The 15,910-nt window shown below is 41.1% G+C and overlaps 1 protein-coding gene across 10 annotated transcripts in view; it reads left to right on the top strand.

Annotated features, from left to right (window-relative positions):
* The window catches only part of LOC117603236 (5-hydroxytryptamine receptor-like), a 141,717-nt gene that overhangs the window by 89,310 nt on the left and 36,497 nt on the right, over positions 1-15,910 (top strand). Inside the window, exon 13 of one of the 10 annotated variants that reach the window (XM_076688094.1) lies at positions 4,317-4,441. The exons of the other annotated variants lie outside the window; for them this stretch is intronic. The gene's annotated coding sequence lies outside the window, so the exon portion shown is untranslated. Of the gene's footprint in view, positions 1-4,316; positions 4,442-15,910 lie in introns of those variants that run through there. 10 annotated transcript variants of the gene reach the window in all.

The following is a 15,910-nucleotide window of genomic DNA, read 5'->3' as shown; positions in this document are numbered from 1 at the left end:
CGGTAAAAAGCAGAAAGCTTACGTAAACGAGAAAATATCAGAGTGGTTGGATGCAAGGCTCTTTATTCGCCATTTGAAAAGATCAAGGTATAATATTTTACAGAGACTTTATTATACGGAAGTCTAAAGCTTTCAAGGCTCGAAGCTTACGGTTATCAAGCCTTCGAGATACGATCTGGTAGTTGGTTGAGTGTTTTAAGTAGTATAGATCAATAATTTCCGCCGCTTCGAATTTATAAGCCACCGTGCACCGTCAGCTGCTCGTGAAACGTCGTTTCCTTAATACCGGTAGCTTAAGAGGTGTCCACAATGATGGATTCGAAAGAACGCGTTTCGATGTTTGGTTAGGAGGAAGCTTCAAGTTCGAAACAACTTCTGCCAGGAACGGAGTCGAATCGTCGCGACTGGACGACTTGGAGAGTTTCATGAAGTTAATCCAGCAAATGCAAGCTAGACCATCGAACCGACCGAAGTCGAACAATAATCCTGGCGAACGAAAGCTCTCTCCGACAGTCCATTAAAGGTTGAATCCCGTTTCGGATTCGAACGCGAAGCCAATAGACGTTTATTGTGCCGAGAGAAACGTCCGCACTTGCGTCGTCGTCGATATTCGTTAAGTCAATAGCAGCTGTCCCGTCTCTTATCTATTACAGATGTCAACGGCTGACTTTGGGGTTCCGGGACAATTGCACATTTGGGTCGAGTTAATCGGAAGTGGCGGGACCGATTCTATTTCCTCCTCGTCGACGGGGTAAATTAATTAACCGCCGCTTTAGGCACCCCGTTGTTAATGGTCACCGTAGCGAAGACGATAAATATAACGGTTGTCAACGAATTTTCCACGGTACAGGGAATTTTATGACCATTTACCATGTACGTGCGTATAAATGTGGGTGGCTATTGTTTGTTTGCACGTTGGTTATAATTTAATCGCACTACTCTTCAGAAAATAGGAGAAAATCGGGTTCTCTTGCTGGTCCGTGCTTTCGATTATTTGAAATTTCATTTTCTTACCGTTCGAAATTAACCCCGACAAATTTGATCGTTATTTTAATTAAATAATATTTCTGAATAATTATAATTGCTGGAAATATTTCAAATGAATCCTCTCGTAAAAGGGAATGAAATTGCTCGAAGGGAACTTATCAGGGTTCGCCGTCGTTTCGACGGCTCGTAAAGTATACATCCTTCAGGGTGGAAAGCTTTTTATCGTGCATTCTGCTTTTATGAAGGAAACGAAAGGACGAATGCCCAGTTGAGGTTAAGTGGAATACGAGCATGATACCGTATCGTCGAAGCAACGACGAGAGGAATCAAGAAAAGAAGGACTATCGTGGCTGAATTATGGAAGAAAGCAATAAAGAGGGCCAGTGATTTATGGCCGTAGGTAAAGTATGAAGACTAACGTTGCCGGCAACATTTTCCTTCCCGTGTATTTACATTCGATGTGGTTTACCTGGCATGCTAATGCCCACCATCTGTTTCCTGTGGTGCTAAGCATTATTTACATTAGAAAAACGAGCAGGATACCGCGTTTTAATGAATTTCAAGAACTTTTTCAACCTCTACGTTTGAATTAACATTTATGTCATCGAGCATTATACGAATTAAGTAATCACATTTAAAGAACGTTTCCGTAAAAAGTATACGTACAGTGTAATACATCACTCGAATGATTTAATAAAATTTATGTACATTCCGTGTTTCGGACGTAATACGCGCTTTCCTCAGCAATGTTTAATTACCAACGAAAATTGAATACGTTGTAGTTGAAGTTTCATTGTGTCCTCTTAAACGTCTGACAGGCCTTGATGGCCTTTGTTTCTGTGTACTTTGAAGAAACATTCCTGATATTCTCTTCTAAGTAACATCAAAGCTTAAGAACTGGGGAAATTGCGTTAGGAGATAGAGACAAAGTAAGTCGTGTAGTTAAATGAAAATTACAATGTGCCACACCGGAGCAATAATTTCTCGGATACAATTTCTGATGAACAACATATTAGGAATTCCATGTTCAACTGGAACAAACGTACCACACGTATGTCCACCAATTCCACTTTATTATGCTGTCGTATTACAAACGATTTCCGATACGCTGACGCATTTATGCTACCAACTTTCAGCTAAATCTGAACATATTCCAAGCTCCGTTATACTGAAATATCAAGCAGCCTGTTTCTGAATTGAAACGAAACACACCACGTTGGTGTACCACCTGAGCCAAAGCTCTCTGAAACGTCGCTTCGGAAATTAGTTGAGAACAGGTGGTCAAAGAACGGTGTTTGAACGTTGTATTGACCGTCTCTGTTGAATGGCACAAAATATTATAGAAAAAGGATATTTGCCAATGTTCTTCACGTTGGTTATGATTTAAATACTCGTAGCTATATTATAAATATTTGTCATATTAAATGGAATCTATTGATACTCAATCGCGGTCGATAATCAGAGCGACGCAGTCATTCGATTTAATAACAGGACGGGTTTACGATGACGATAAATGTTACTCGTCTCCTTTCAGCTGTTTGACGATCGTACTGTTGTTATTATCACCGGTTCACGGCTGTTTAAATAAATATTAAATTAAGGTTTATTGCACGGCGGAATCGTTACACTCGCGTATTCCCGTCTATCAAAAATATAAATCAACGAGTTTACGTCGGTTTTACGCGCGTGCACCGTTCGCGTTATGCCTCTGTTAATGTCGTTTCGTAATGAAATTACGCAAAGCGTCCTGCTTCTCACGGTGATTTTCTTCAAACGCGTTGCTGTGTTCTTGAACGTTAAATAAAACATTTTACCGATCTCGTTCGCGATAAACTGCGAAGGACACTTTTCACGTTCTCGCGATCGTTTGAACGGTACAGCTAATAATTTCAAACGAAACGTTCGTATTTATTTTTAGACATAAAGTATACATTATAATCAGTGTCGAATCGCCGGGTCAGACTGCACAGGTCTCGCGTTTTAAATCGGTTAAGTACCAAGAGTGGCGCGAAAGTAGCACTTTTGAAAGAGGCAGCAACTCGGTTAGTTTTTATTTTCAAGCGGCGCGTATGCCGTATTAAAATCCAGCATGAAGTTATAACACAAGAGGGTAGCAGTAGAAAATTCATGAAGTGCAACCGAGGGCGTGCACGCGAAGCACACGATCATATTTCTTTGCTGTTTCCCGCCTTGCTTCAAGGGGGATACCACGTGCATGCAGAACGTGTGCACGCTGTTATCAAGGGTGCGCAACGTCCCCTCTGGTCGGGAGAGAATTTTTACACGGGAAAATTCTACCCTTGCACGGCACAGGCGAAGCGTTTGTTCTCGAATCTCGACTCGAATCGGAAGGAAATTCGTCCGATGGGATCGACGAACCACGAAGGATATTCCACACAAAGTTTCCCCTTTCTAACGAGAGGCCGGCCTTTTTTTTCGCGTGCACCTTCGACGAAGATCGCCGGCGATAAATCAATCCGGTCGCCGCATAATTTCCTTCCAACGTACGCTGGATTTACCCTGTCCCGAGTGTTGGAAGACTTGTTCCTCGGTTAAAAGTGAAAAGTTAAACCGTGCGAATCTAATTTAAGTTTCTGCCTGTAATAGGGTGTTAGGATGAACGAAATAGAACGGCATCAAGGACCGTTTTACTCAGCGGCTAACACTTTTCAGAGGTATCTTAGAGTTTCGAAAGGCGAGAAAGTCGGGCTAACTAAACGGAAACTCTCGTGACTCCGCGTTAATTGAAAGGAAAATAATCGTACTTAGTCCTCGTGGAAACTAGGGAAGTCTGTTTCCCTGCTGGATTCATCGCCTTTACCGATTGAAAAGACGTTTGCATTCGATATTTCAATTTTTATCAATGTTTATTAATTGTTAATGTGATTTGCCTGTGTATCCTGCTATTTTGTCATTAATAACTTAAGCTTCTACCAATATAAAGCAGACTTAATACGAAAGAAAGAATTATCGAACGCGTATCAGGAACCAAGTAGAATAGGTCTGCGGATGGCGTAGGATGTCTGACAAATGCGGGACTCGTACTACTTACTCTGCGAAGCTTTACTCCCGTCGCGTTTAAAGTGATACAAATGGAACGTCTCTTTTTTATATTATTACCAAGCAGACATTTCTACAGAATTGTGTGATAAATCAGCCGGAATATTAGTCGCTGGCAGAGTCATCCTTAATTAAGGAGAAAAAGTGTGCTCGTGCATTGCACGGGCTGTGTACAATCGTTTTATCGTTCCTAATATATTCTACGCTTATGAAAGTTCTTTATAAGCTTGCAAAAGATATGTCTTTACATCGTGGAAATCTTCTTTCAGAAAACCTGCTCTGTTTCGACCGATAGAGCGTGGAGTAGAGAATGCAAAAGGAAAATGTAGATGAAGTAGACAAATAGGTGATGGACTTCCAGCAATATTCGAATTATTTGTCAGAGTTTCAGCGTTGTTGAATTATTAGCTAGCAACTGTGTTTCCTAGGTAAGCAAAACTTCCAAAATCAATAATTACAACTTGCGATTCTGTGCTGAATCAGCTTTTTACAAATCAGTAGTTAATTGGGTTATGCATTCTCAGTTCAGTCATTAATTAGTAATTAAAATTAGCTCATTTTTGGGGAAATTTTAACATCCTGCATGAAAGCAGAGTTGGCAACTCATTGAAGTACTATGCCAAATATTTTATAAGTGAAAACAGCGTAAATTGAAATTGTTTGTAGTCGGAAATATAGTAACGTTTACGTTAGAGTGGATAAAACACGTATCGCATTGGTTTCTTTAATGAGATGCAAATTCGAAGGTAAACGAACGATATTGGGATAAATTAGCAGCGTTTACCAAGCAATGTAACACGAACGGACCAGTTTACGATCATTTATACGAGATATATGTAACGCCACGTTCCAACCGCAGAAAATTAATCGATCCGCGTGAATATCATGGACCGTGGTCAAGTTTTGTCTCATTTTCGGGTCGTCGGTTTCCTCTGAAAAATAGCGAAACCGAATTCAACCGGAATGACAAGATTCATAGTTGCGATGATAAAATTAAAAATCGTTTCGTATTGCAATGCTTCATACTGTTCAAAATGATAGTCAAGTTAGTAAAGAAAATTTATAGACTGCAAGTTGTTAACACGATTCGATTTACAAGCTAACAGAATCGCAGTTAGAAAGTTTGAATGGCCGCTAACTACGCTTTTTCACTCGTCTCACGCTTTCTCACCCTTATGGAAAAACTTTGGCTCGAATCGTCTGTAAATTTCCTCCAACCAGTCGCGATTTCCTCCTAGCAGCCAGCGTAATGGGGTGATTTCCATACGTTCAAAGTTATCGCTCACTTATCCATTCGCCGCGAATTGAAATATCAAATTCAATTCAGAATCCCCGTGATATGAGATCGTATCGATCGTATCGGTGTTTGATTGTAAAAGATTTTACTGTTTGCTCTGTGAAGTTTTCAGGCCTTGATTCGGTATCAAAATTGGCAAGTTAAATTTTTCTTTTTCGTTCTCTGAAAGAAAAGGGTAAGAATAATTATATGCCAACGATGTGTCAATAAAATTTGACACAAGTCTCGAAGAATCACGATGGATTTAGTCTATTTGCGGTTGAATCAGCATAAGGTTGGCATGACCGTAATTCGAAAATAAGAATTGTAAATGTATCCGAGCGATGCTCGGTAAAGCGTATTGTATCGAAAATGTGTGCGGATGAAAGCCGATATTCGCTCGGTACTGGAAAACGTTGTCACCGATGCGGCCGGATATTTCTGCCTCGGCGAGGTTCCGTCGCGGACAGTTTCCATTTGAAATTTAAGTGGAATCCGGCCGCGGATCAAGAACACCGAGGTGGTTAAATTTAAATTCAAGTTCCAAACAAAAGCCACGGGAAGCCGGACGATCAGCTTGGCGAAAACTGTCGCTATGAATTCGCTCGCCTACGAACTTTCGCGATTTTCATGGAAATTTAAGTGCAAAATGATGCGGAAGTTTTCGCGTTAGTGTCAGGGTCGAATCTGGATACCTTCCTTTGGAATCTTCTTACGTAGGTATGATATGAAAATTGTATATTTACATTTTTAACCGATAGTAATTACCTATGAATTATTCATCGAACGATTTCATTTATTATTGAATATTACAGACTGGCTTTTTTACGTCAAGTTAATGTGTTTATAATGCGGCGTGTCCGACATGATGCATTAATGAGTCATTAGTTGAGAGGAAAAAATTGATTTCACCCGCATCCGCAGGGTTATTAATAATCCGAACGATGCACGCGTGTTTCCGAAAATCATTAATAAGCGTTTCACGCGTTACACGCATTCGTAATTACGGTAAACCTTTTAATTAACGCCGGCTATTCGGGCGAGCGAAATGACTTTGCGATTTTTCTTCGACTATTCCCAATCACTGCTCGCTTGGAATCGTATCGACTTGAATTTTCTTATTTTCCCTACGACAACATTGACCCTTCGTAGGCTGATTTATTTTTACTGCCGCTGTCCGTCAGCTATAACTTCCCTCTGTACCTGTTCACTCGCGTGCCATGTTTAAGAAGGTAAAGAATGGCTGAACGTCACGACGGGACGGGTTGAATGTTTAATGGGTCGTTTTACATGAAGTAACACGAGCCACCCTTAATTGGTCAGGATGGAAGTAAGGCATTTTTAAACATCAACCAAACACACGAGGCTGCTAGGCAAGAAAGGGGGCGCGAATGTTATCCAGGTTTGATGAAATACGCGGTTGTGGAAGGGGATGTCTTTGTTTAAGAAATGTGAGTTGCTTTATCATGTAAGGTGAACCAAGCTGTGAGTGAATTTCAATTAATATTCTGTGAAATTTTTCTTTCTTCGAATTCCTCGACAGTTCCTGCATGGAATGTAAATTAATTATTTTTAATGGCAGTCAATTAAAATTTTTCTTAAAAGCAATCGCGACAGTTGAGATTGGTATTGATGTTGTAAAACTAATTGCTCTTTCCTTGAATTACGAGATCTCCTAAAAGGAGTTTAATATCGTTTCCGGTTAAGTAAATATCTACAAACCGTGCAAACAGAATAACAGCTCGTTTAAAGTTCATAGCATTTCATCCGAGGATCGATCTGGAAATGTTGTTTCCATTTTTACGTGACTTTCACTGCCAATGAAATTTACATTCGAACTAGTTTAAAAGAGCGTACGGCTGCAAAATACCAAACAGCAGTGCTTAAAATGAATTTTTTACACAGAGAAAACTGCTAATTAGTACAAGTGGAAAATAACTGTTAAACTGTAGACGAAATTAGAATGAAAAAGTGGAGAGAGGAAATTTGAAATGAAAGGGGTGGAAGTTGTCTGGACGCGGAAGCACGTGGCGGAAGGAAAAAATTTAAACTACTCGCTCTGTGGTCGAATAATCGCGGAAAAAATATGCATGGCAGACGAAAAGTTTTTGCAGTTGGAAAACGTGTGGAATAGTCGCATGGATGGACGGATCGGAAACGCAGATGTTGCCGGTGGACCCTCTGCTCCTCTATTTCGAAAGTTCCTCGAGCGATCGGGATCCCCTCAGTGGGCGTAATGCATTTACGACGGTTAAGAAGTTGCCTGTATGTTGATTTATTTAAAATATCGAACGCTTCGATACACAGCCGGGAAGTTAAGCGACATAAAATAAACAGGAAGTCATGGTTTCGCCAAGTTCCGACACACCAAATGTTACCCAACAGTTTCCATCGTGTTGCATTCGTAGTTATTGTTCGTTTTATTCCTTCAAAGAAATATTTTTTAAAAGATAACAGATAAAAATTAATTAAAAATCTTATAATATTTAACATAGCTACTTGATTAATTTGAGCCTTTGAAGCGCAAACAAGAAATTATGCGAAATATTCAATCCCCTATATCGTGTTTAACAAATTTTCCGGAGCGAAACAACGAAAATTCACGAAAATTGGGGGAGCACGGTGTGAGTTAGCGTAGACTAAGCGAAGTGTAAAATTACATAGATGGTTTATCATTATCAGGTAGAATGGGCGGATGAACGAGGAAACTGTCAAAGTAAATTTAACTAGTAAATATCGGCTGCGGTGTTCCCATGTCTAATATCTTGCAAGTAAAATGAGTCGATTTCGCGCCAGGGAAAATTGTGTTCATTATATTGCTGGTAGGATTAGCTTTGATAATGAGATTTGGAAATGAACGGTTCCTCGTTGAACTGAATTTCTAGTTCGAGCCGGTTCCTAAATAACCGACCCTTGTTCCTCTTCTCTTTTCTATCCAATCTTCTCCGATAACACGAATTTCATCCACCTTTGTCCGTGATAAATCAGCGAACATAATTTTACATTATCCCGAGAAATTTCGCGAGGAAATCAGGTTAAAAATGTGGTGGATTCAGGCTGGTAATCGGTCGGATTCGAATCAATGGATTATAGGTATCAGGTCGGGGATAAATCTGACCCATTAACAGGGGGAAATTAACGCACGATCGAACTCGTTCGCGATCGATACGAAACCGTTCGGGTTTCTTCGTGGAAAAATGCACGTTAATCCGAGCCGTTGGATTATCGCGTAAATTCTTGCAATCGAAACGACTGTTCCTCCATTCCATGGACAAATGTAGCGTAGATATATATTTTATAACCCCTTTTATTTGCCTGAAAGCCGATCGATAGCGTGCCGGCCAAGAATCTCGCGCAAATGAAACGATGGTCCGAGCGATCGTAAATTACGTCGAGTATTCGGCCGAAAAGCGAAATATTCGAAACTGTTATATTGATTAGAATCGAATATCACTGCTTTAGAAGATAGCTGTTGCCTTTAATAACATTTTCAGGACGTTCTAATGAATCATAGAAAGGATTCTTGATGATACGTTCACAAAATTCCTTTCAACTTCTTAATTAATCTCTCCTTTGTGCTACATTTTGATTGCAAAGTGGCGAGTGGTTGGTTTTTCAATCTTATACTCATTTTCTAGCCGTTATCTTTCTCCCTGGCCAACGAGGCGTAATTGAACAAAGTTGAATTAAAACTTTGGCCATCTTACTTTGAACCGTAGTTCCACGGAAAAGCGTTCTTATTTTTGCGAAAATTTTTCACTGAATTCGACGATATTCGAATAACTTAAACACGAAATCGTTTTACATAAATTTCCATGAATTCCGTAGAAAAGATATTAATTGCTCGTAGAACAGCGCAATGCATCGAGAAACTGGAAACAGTCGGCTAACGATATTATTTTCTGTCCTTGGAGTAGGGGTTCCATTAAACTTACGTTAAGTGAGATTACACAGTTAACAAGACGCGGCTCGTTTCCCATGTAACATTGATTATACGTGTTGCGTAAGTTGCCTGTTAAGTTATCAACGGGATTGCCGCATCCAACAAGTGTTCCCATCGATCTGCCCTTAGATGCGGTCCACAGAGAGCCAACCCGTGGGTCACCCATGCGCTCGGGAATGATAATAGTCGGCTGACGCTTGCAAATACCTGCGAACCCCAAATGGTCCATATTTAAACAAGCATGTAACAATAATTTAACCTCGCTCTCGTTGCATGACTTTCGAAAAAGTTGCTGCATTTCAGAGTTTCCCCGTGACTCGTGACACCGTTCACGAAAAAACAACAAAGAAGAAACTGAAAAACAAAATGGACCGTATTTTCGCGGGTAACAAACGGAATAATTACAACGCGTCGACGGGAACGTTCGTTTGAAAAGAACGAAGGCAGGAAAAACTATGCTGCGAGATACGACGGATGCGAGTGAAAAGGCAGACTCTCTTCCATTTAATTCCATCGCTTCGCATTAGAAGGCAGCCGTATAGCGTGGATGGTACAAAAGCTGGCTCACGGGACCGTGGTGTCCCGCTTCTGGGCTCGGCTTCGTGTATAATACGACAAAATGCGACGCAAATTGCAGAGGGAAGCCGGTCGTCGGTGTCGTTTTTAACCGTGTGTCACGGCTCCATCGAGCGTGACGACGGTGTCGTGCCATTAAATATATATCCGAGCGGACCGGATCCTCCCGTTTCATTTGCCGAGGGTACCAAACAGTTCCGAAGCGAAGATGGACCTCGTTAATCATTATACCTGACATGATTTCGTTCAGCCGTGCGAATCTGTTGATAGAGCCACTGATACGTGCCGTTTGATCCACGTTCCGAGACTTTTGGTCCATTTAGATAACGCTGCGGGGAAGAGATTCCATCGACGAGGCTCGATTAACTCAGCCCGTGCTGGATAGGTAGACATCATTTCGTCGATCAACGAATGCTTTCGTTTGCTTTCGTTTGCTTTCGCTCCTATCCCTCTCGCAGGAAATTATCTGGCCGGGAATGTCAACGACCACGCGTTTGTAGACGTAATACGGTCGGGACGTGCCATTTCCTGGAGATTATTGAGTGTCTTTCACCCAACATCTTTGATCGGTACAGTCGATTTTTAATAGAATCTTGAATTAACTTCAATAAAATTTTATTCGTTAATTGTTATTCGAATAACGCGGTGTGGCTGATACGAAATGTCGCGCAATTGAATTCCACCTCAATTTCTCCATCCGCCAGAACTTTTCCTCGTTACAAAATTTGAAACTACCAAGTTCTCCTTCTGCATCGTCTTCGTAGTCCCTCCTTCCTCCTTAAGAAACATTTTCCCCCATTTACAGGGAGTTTCAATCTTCCCTGTAACTCTGTGTTCCGCGGAGAAAAACAAGAACGATACTGCTATGGTTTAGCGTTTCTATTCAGCTTACGAATGATGGCAATATTCGCGTAACTCGAGAACAATGGATGCCTAGTTTCCATAGGGCGCGTTCGAACGATTAGTTCGGGAGAAGAGTTACCGAGCGAACGTTGACTGAATTAATTGGACGAAGTGAGTTTCGGTAGAACGTAAATTTAATGAAGGCTTCCAGGTGGAGGAAAGCGTAGAAAAACGAGCTAAAGGAGAACAGAGACGACTGCGATTTTTCTTCTTTTACTTGCCAAAGAAAAGTTCGAAAGTAAGGCGTCTTTAGATTTGAGATTTCTCTCTAGCTGGAACTCACCTCTCGACTCGTACCTCCTTTCTCTATCTTTTTTTTTCTCGTTGCGCTTGTTGTTCTAAGTACTTTTATGTGGAAGTTCTTTTAAGACTTTTTAATCTGGCCGCATGCAGACAGAGAGATAGAAAGCTGACAGTAGAAATGAAAGAGCGTTTTCCGACCGTATGATTCCGCTCGACGATCAGCGGAACAGAAGCAAGAAGCGTGGCCCCGACGACAGGTATTTCTCGTTGACAAGTTCCCTCGTCGATCGCCACTTTCGTTGGCTAGATTGTTTCGTCGACAGGTATTTTCTATCGACATATGGTTTGGACCGGCTCCATCGTCGTGGCTCGTTTTCTACCGACTATGCGCGCCTCTGTAAATCGTCCTGTCACGGAGATATCTCCTTTCTGCACAATTTCTGACGAGACACGTTATATATCGCACGCATTGCACTTGTCACCAGTTACGTGGGTGATGTACAAGAGGTTGCGTTGTGTTTTGAAGCAGAATTTTGTTTTGTTGAGATGCAAAAAGAAGGCAGTACTTGGATAAGACGAGTATGAAATAATATTCTAACGGATAAATTCATTTTCTGAAAATAGAAAATTGTATAAAACTAACTCTAGAAATGGGTAACATTATTTCGGATAGAATTTTAGATTCAACGAACTCGATACGAAGTAAAAATGTTATTTTGTTAATGCATGAAATTTCAACAATTGAATGAAACGAGATCAGGGGAGCGTATACAGAAAGCGTTGGTTAGGAAATACCGAAGCAACAGGATAAAAGGAAAAAAGAAAATAGGAAATATGTGACCAGACGAAGCCGGGGGATTAAATTCAAAGGAAAACGAGCCTCGGCTTGTATCGCAAGCTGGAAAGTCATTTGTTCCGCTGTCGTTGTATCTCCGGATGCAATCCACTTTATAATCTAATTCCCTGACCGATAGAAAAAAAAAAAGAGGATTTCTTTTCACTCTTCGCCAATTAATATTTCCTTTGCTTGTCTCATTTATTTTATCTGTCTAACTTTCAGTTCGAGAATAAAGAAAGTAAATAAAGGAAAAGGTAATTGATAAATAAGACGAATAGAGGATTTCAAGACTTGTTATTATTTAACATTCGTGTAATTCTAATTTGTCGAAATCTGGAATTTTTGCAGATGGAAAAGGAGCATGAATAGAAATTCAGCGTTTGAATATTCCAGCGTGGACTCGCGAACGACACATCGTCGACGCGTTTCAATTTGTTACCGCTTGTTTCGTTGAAAAATGCAAAATCCACGCTGTTCTCGCGTGAGATTTTTCCACGCCACAAAGACAAAGATGCGAAGCCAAGCGAGGCTGCATTCCGTATGTAAAGTGTTGTCCTCCTATCGACGCCCATGAATATTTCATCGTTGCGGTGCAACCACGTTCTACCGTGAAAACGACAGCTTAATTTCTCTTGTATTCTTCATGGCGGGCACCTGTTCCTAAGGAATGGAACCCTTGGGACCTGCACTATGTGTCCCGACGTTATTGCTACAGTTAGGAACGGTGGGAACGTCGACAACCACCGTAAGACAAAAATATAGCTTCATATTCCATTTTACTTAATAAAGGGTGTTTCTCTTTGTTTCGCATGTCAGAAAATTCGTACGCCTCGCTGTGCAACATCTTCGCTAGGATGCATCGTCCGCTTCAGCGGCGAGGAAATTCTAGAAAATTAATCGTTATATTCTGCTGTCTCGACGTTGCTACCATTTTCTGCTGTCGTCGGATCTTCTCCAAGGGTTAAATTTGTCGGGATTTTTTATTTCTTCATGCTGCGTCAGCATGTGCTAATCAACAACATAAGATGTTGAATAAAAGAACAATTTGAGAGATATCTCGAATCAAGCATAGCGATGCACTTATCCGATGCACATGCATTTTTTCAAAAACAAATTTTTGGACTTTTTTTTACGTAAATCAATTCTTTTAGATATTCTGAATAGAAAAGTATTAGGGTAAAATGTTGAAAACAGAATAGTTCCAGAGATATCTCGAATCAAATATAGCGATGCACTTATTCGATGCACATGCATTTTTTCAAAAACGAATTTTTGGACTTTTTTTTACGTAAATCAATTCTTTTAGATATTCTGTATAGAAAAGTATTAGGGTAAAATGTTGAAAACAGAATAGTTCCAGAGATATCTCGAATCAAATGTAGCGATGCATTTACCCGATGCACATGCACTTTTTTTATAAATCGATTTCTGCACTTTTCATTACGTAGATCGGTTCTTTCAGACATTGTAAAAGAAAGTACAATGTCTAGATTCTCGTTACAATTTTGTAATCCAAAAGTGCGGGAAGCATTATTTTATTTTGAAAGAATTTTGACACATTTTGGTATGGAGACCGTGATAAGGGTGGAAGATTCCTTTCGCCAAAATACTTTCAATATTAACAGGGTGACAAACCCACCCGAGAGCACCCTTCACATTCCCCTTTCTAAGTAACCGAGAATCTGCCGTTTTCCTCTCAAGATTCGTCCTCGAATGGGAAAAAGAAAAGACGGCGAAAAACTGTTGTGTCCGCTCGACATTTCGATCACGTTCCAGCCTGTCGAGTCGAATAATAATTTCCAAGATTGATGGACCATTTTCGCGGCGAGCTGAAAGAATAGGAGCATCCTCGCGGCTAGGGTCCTCGAACTCGAGAGCGAAACTTTATTTCCAGTTACAGAACGATTCGATGACAGATGTTCCTACAGTGAATGGATTGCCGGTAATTTTGTCATTTCCCCGACAACCTGTATGGGAACGCGTTTCCTTACGGATGCAAGGGTGAGAGGGCGAAACAATGCCGAAAATCCTGATCCATTTTCAATCCGGGTCACAGACAATGGAAACGGCCCCTGGAATTAATCCATAATATCGCCTTGCAGTTACAGTACAATGCGTGAATCCCATTTCCTGTTCACCCTATTCCCTTTACCCTCAACACCACATCCACTCGTCCTCCGACGTAGTAAATCCGTTTCAATTGTCCCCGATCCCCTTTCATTAGCATCCCTAACGAAGTCCATCAGTTTTTCCTCTCGACTGGTGCTGTTGGGTGAAAGGTGCACCGAGTCGTTTCGCGATACAAGAAACGCGACGTTTGTCCGCGTAGAATGCTGCTTTAGAAAGCTTCTCGCTCACCCTCGGTTGTGTTTTAAACGTTGCCTGTTTGCGAAACGGAAGAATCGTTTCGTTCGTGCGTTTCGATTTTACGTGACCGCACAGTTCGCTACGTGTCGTTGGTTCTCGTGAATTGCCGGGAAAAAGAGGGTAAAGCTGTTCGAGTGGAACGAAAACCGGCCGCGATTGCGGTGAAAGAAACGATTCTAGGGAAAGGGATTATTCTCAGGATAATCAGCCAGCAGTGAGTTAGCCGCGGTTTCGATTCGCCGAAAGTAAATTAAGGACCCTTTTGCGACGTGTTCTACTTGATAGCCAGACCTGCTGAACCAACCGACAGAACTGAAATTTATCGTGGGTTCGAGACGGCTGCTTCGTAACTTAATTGCGGGAAAGGGCCGGTGGATTGTTTGCTGGAATCTTCGCAATAGGTTCGGATTTTCTTCGCAAATTTTCTAGGGTGAAAGATGAACTCTTGAGAAAAAAAAGACATTAGGGAGCTTAATTTTTATATTTCAATTTTTACGAATTTAAGAAGAAAAATTCTTCATAAATATTGTGCAAAGATTTGAACATTGTGATCATTGGAAAATTTCCTGACAAACGAGTGAAAATGGTATTGTAGGAGACTGTACGGTATTGTCGGTTGACACGCGGACAGGGACAACAACGAAGCAACGGGCGTTGTTTCGACGCGACAGGGTGTTATCGCGGCCGTGTTAGCGGCGATCGTTTGATGTTTACCGCGATCAAATAGAAAATTGGGTTTCCCTGACGTCACCTGAACAAAATCTCGCGGCTCGGCGTGTGTTCGCGTTTCGACAAAATTGTCACGAACATCGCCACCGGTAATATCGACGCTGTTGTAGTTGCGGTTTACGATCGACGCTCCTTCACGAGTGGCATGGTTTTACGGTGTCCGTTTGCACTGTTCGCTGGAAATTCTTGACAATTTTCCAGCTGCTACCGACTCGTATAATTGACACTCGTTAAAGTCGGATTCATTGTTCGAGATGTAATCAACAGGGAACGCAATCATCTCTCTTAAAAAAAGAATCTTCTCTCTCTTTTTCTTAAAACGAAATAGAAAAATCTTATTAACGCCGCGTTAATAATAATATATTATCAAATTAGATTTATCCTCCACTTCGATCGATAAGCGTTCGAAAACTTTTATCTCTTTCCCCAAAAGGACTCGAGTTATCTCGCGGCACACGAAAGGAAAGACACACAAATTACTTGTGGAACAAGGCTCGCCTCGGGGCCCTGAAAACATCGACATGCAAATTCGCTTTATTTTTCCACCAACAATGTCGCGAACCGTGGTTCATAATACGGTCACGTAACCGGGCAAAAACTCCATAGACGGAACGTGCCTTCACCGTCGTTGGATATTTGGACGGAATAAGTGGAGGATGGTGCCGTTACGTGAAATATGTAGCCCGTAAGAGACACGGAGATAAGAAGCGGAATTCTTTATTAGATTCTTTCCTATCTCTCGTTTCGCGCTCTTCCATAATGAGTGATTAAGATATCTCATTAACCCTTTAGCTGCAGATTGTTTCAAAGTACGAAATTCTCACCCTGTATTCAAAATACTTTTCTATTACACTTCTAAAAGTTTTCCAGGACCGTAAAGAAAATTTATTTCCCGGCGCATCGTCTATTTTTTAATTATGTAATGCACCTTCGCATGCGTCGGTCGACGTGGCTTATCGCAGCCAGGCTTAATTCAGAGATGTGTTTT

Source organism: Osmia lignaria, chromosome 4 (assembly GCF_051020975.1).
Source record: "Osmia lignaria lignaria isolate PbOS001 chromosome 4, iyOsmLign1, whole genome shotgun sequence".
Taxonomy (NCBI): domain Eukaryota; kingdom Metazoa; phylum Arthropoda; class Insecta; order Hymenoptera; family Megachilidae; genus Osmia; species Osmia lignaria.
This window is presented reverse-complemented; position numbering and strand designations above follow the sequence as displayed.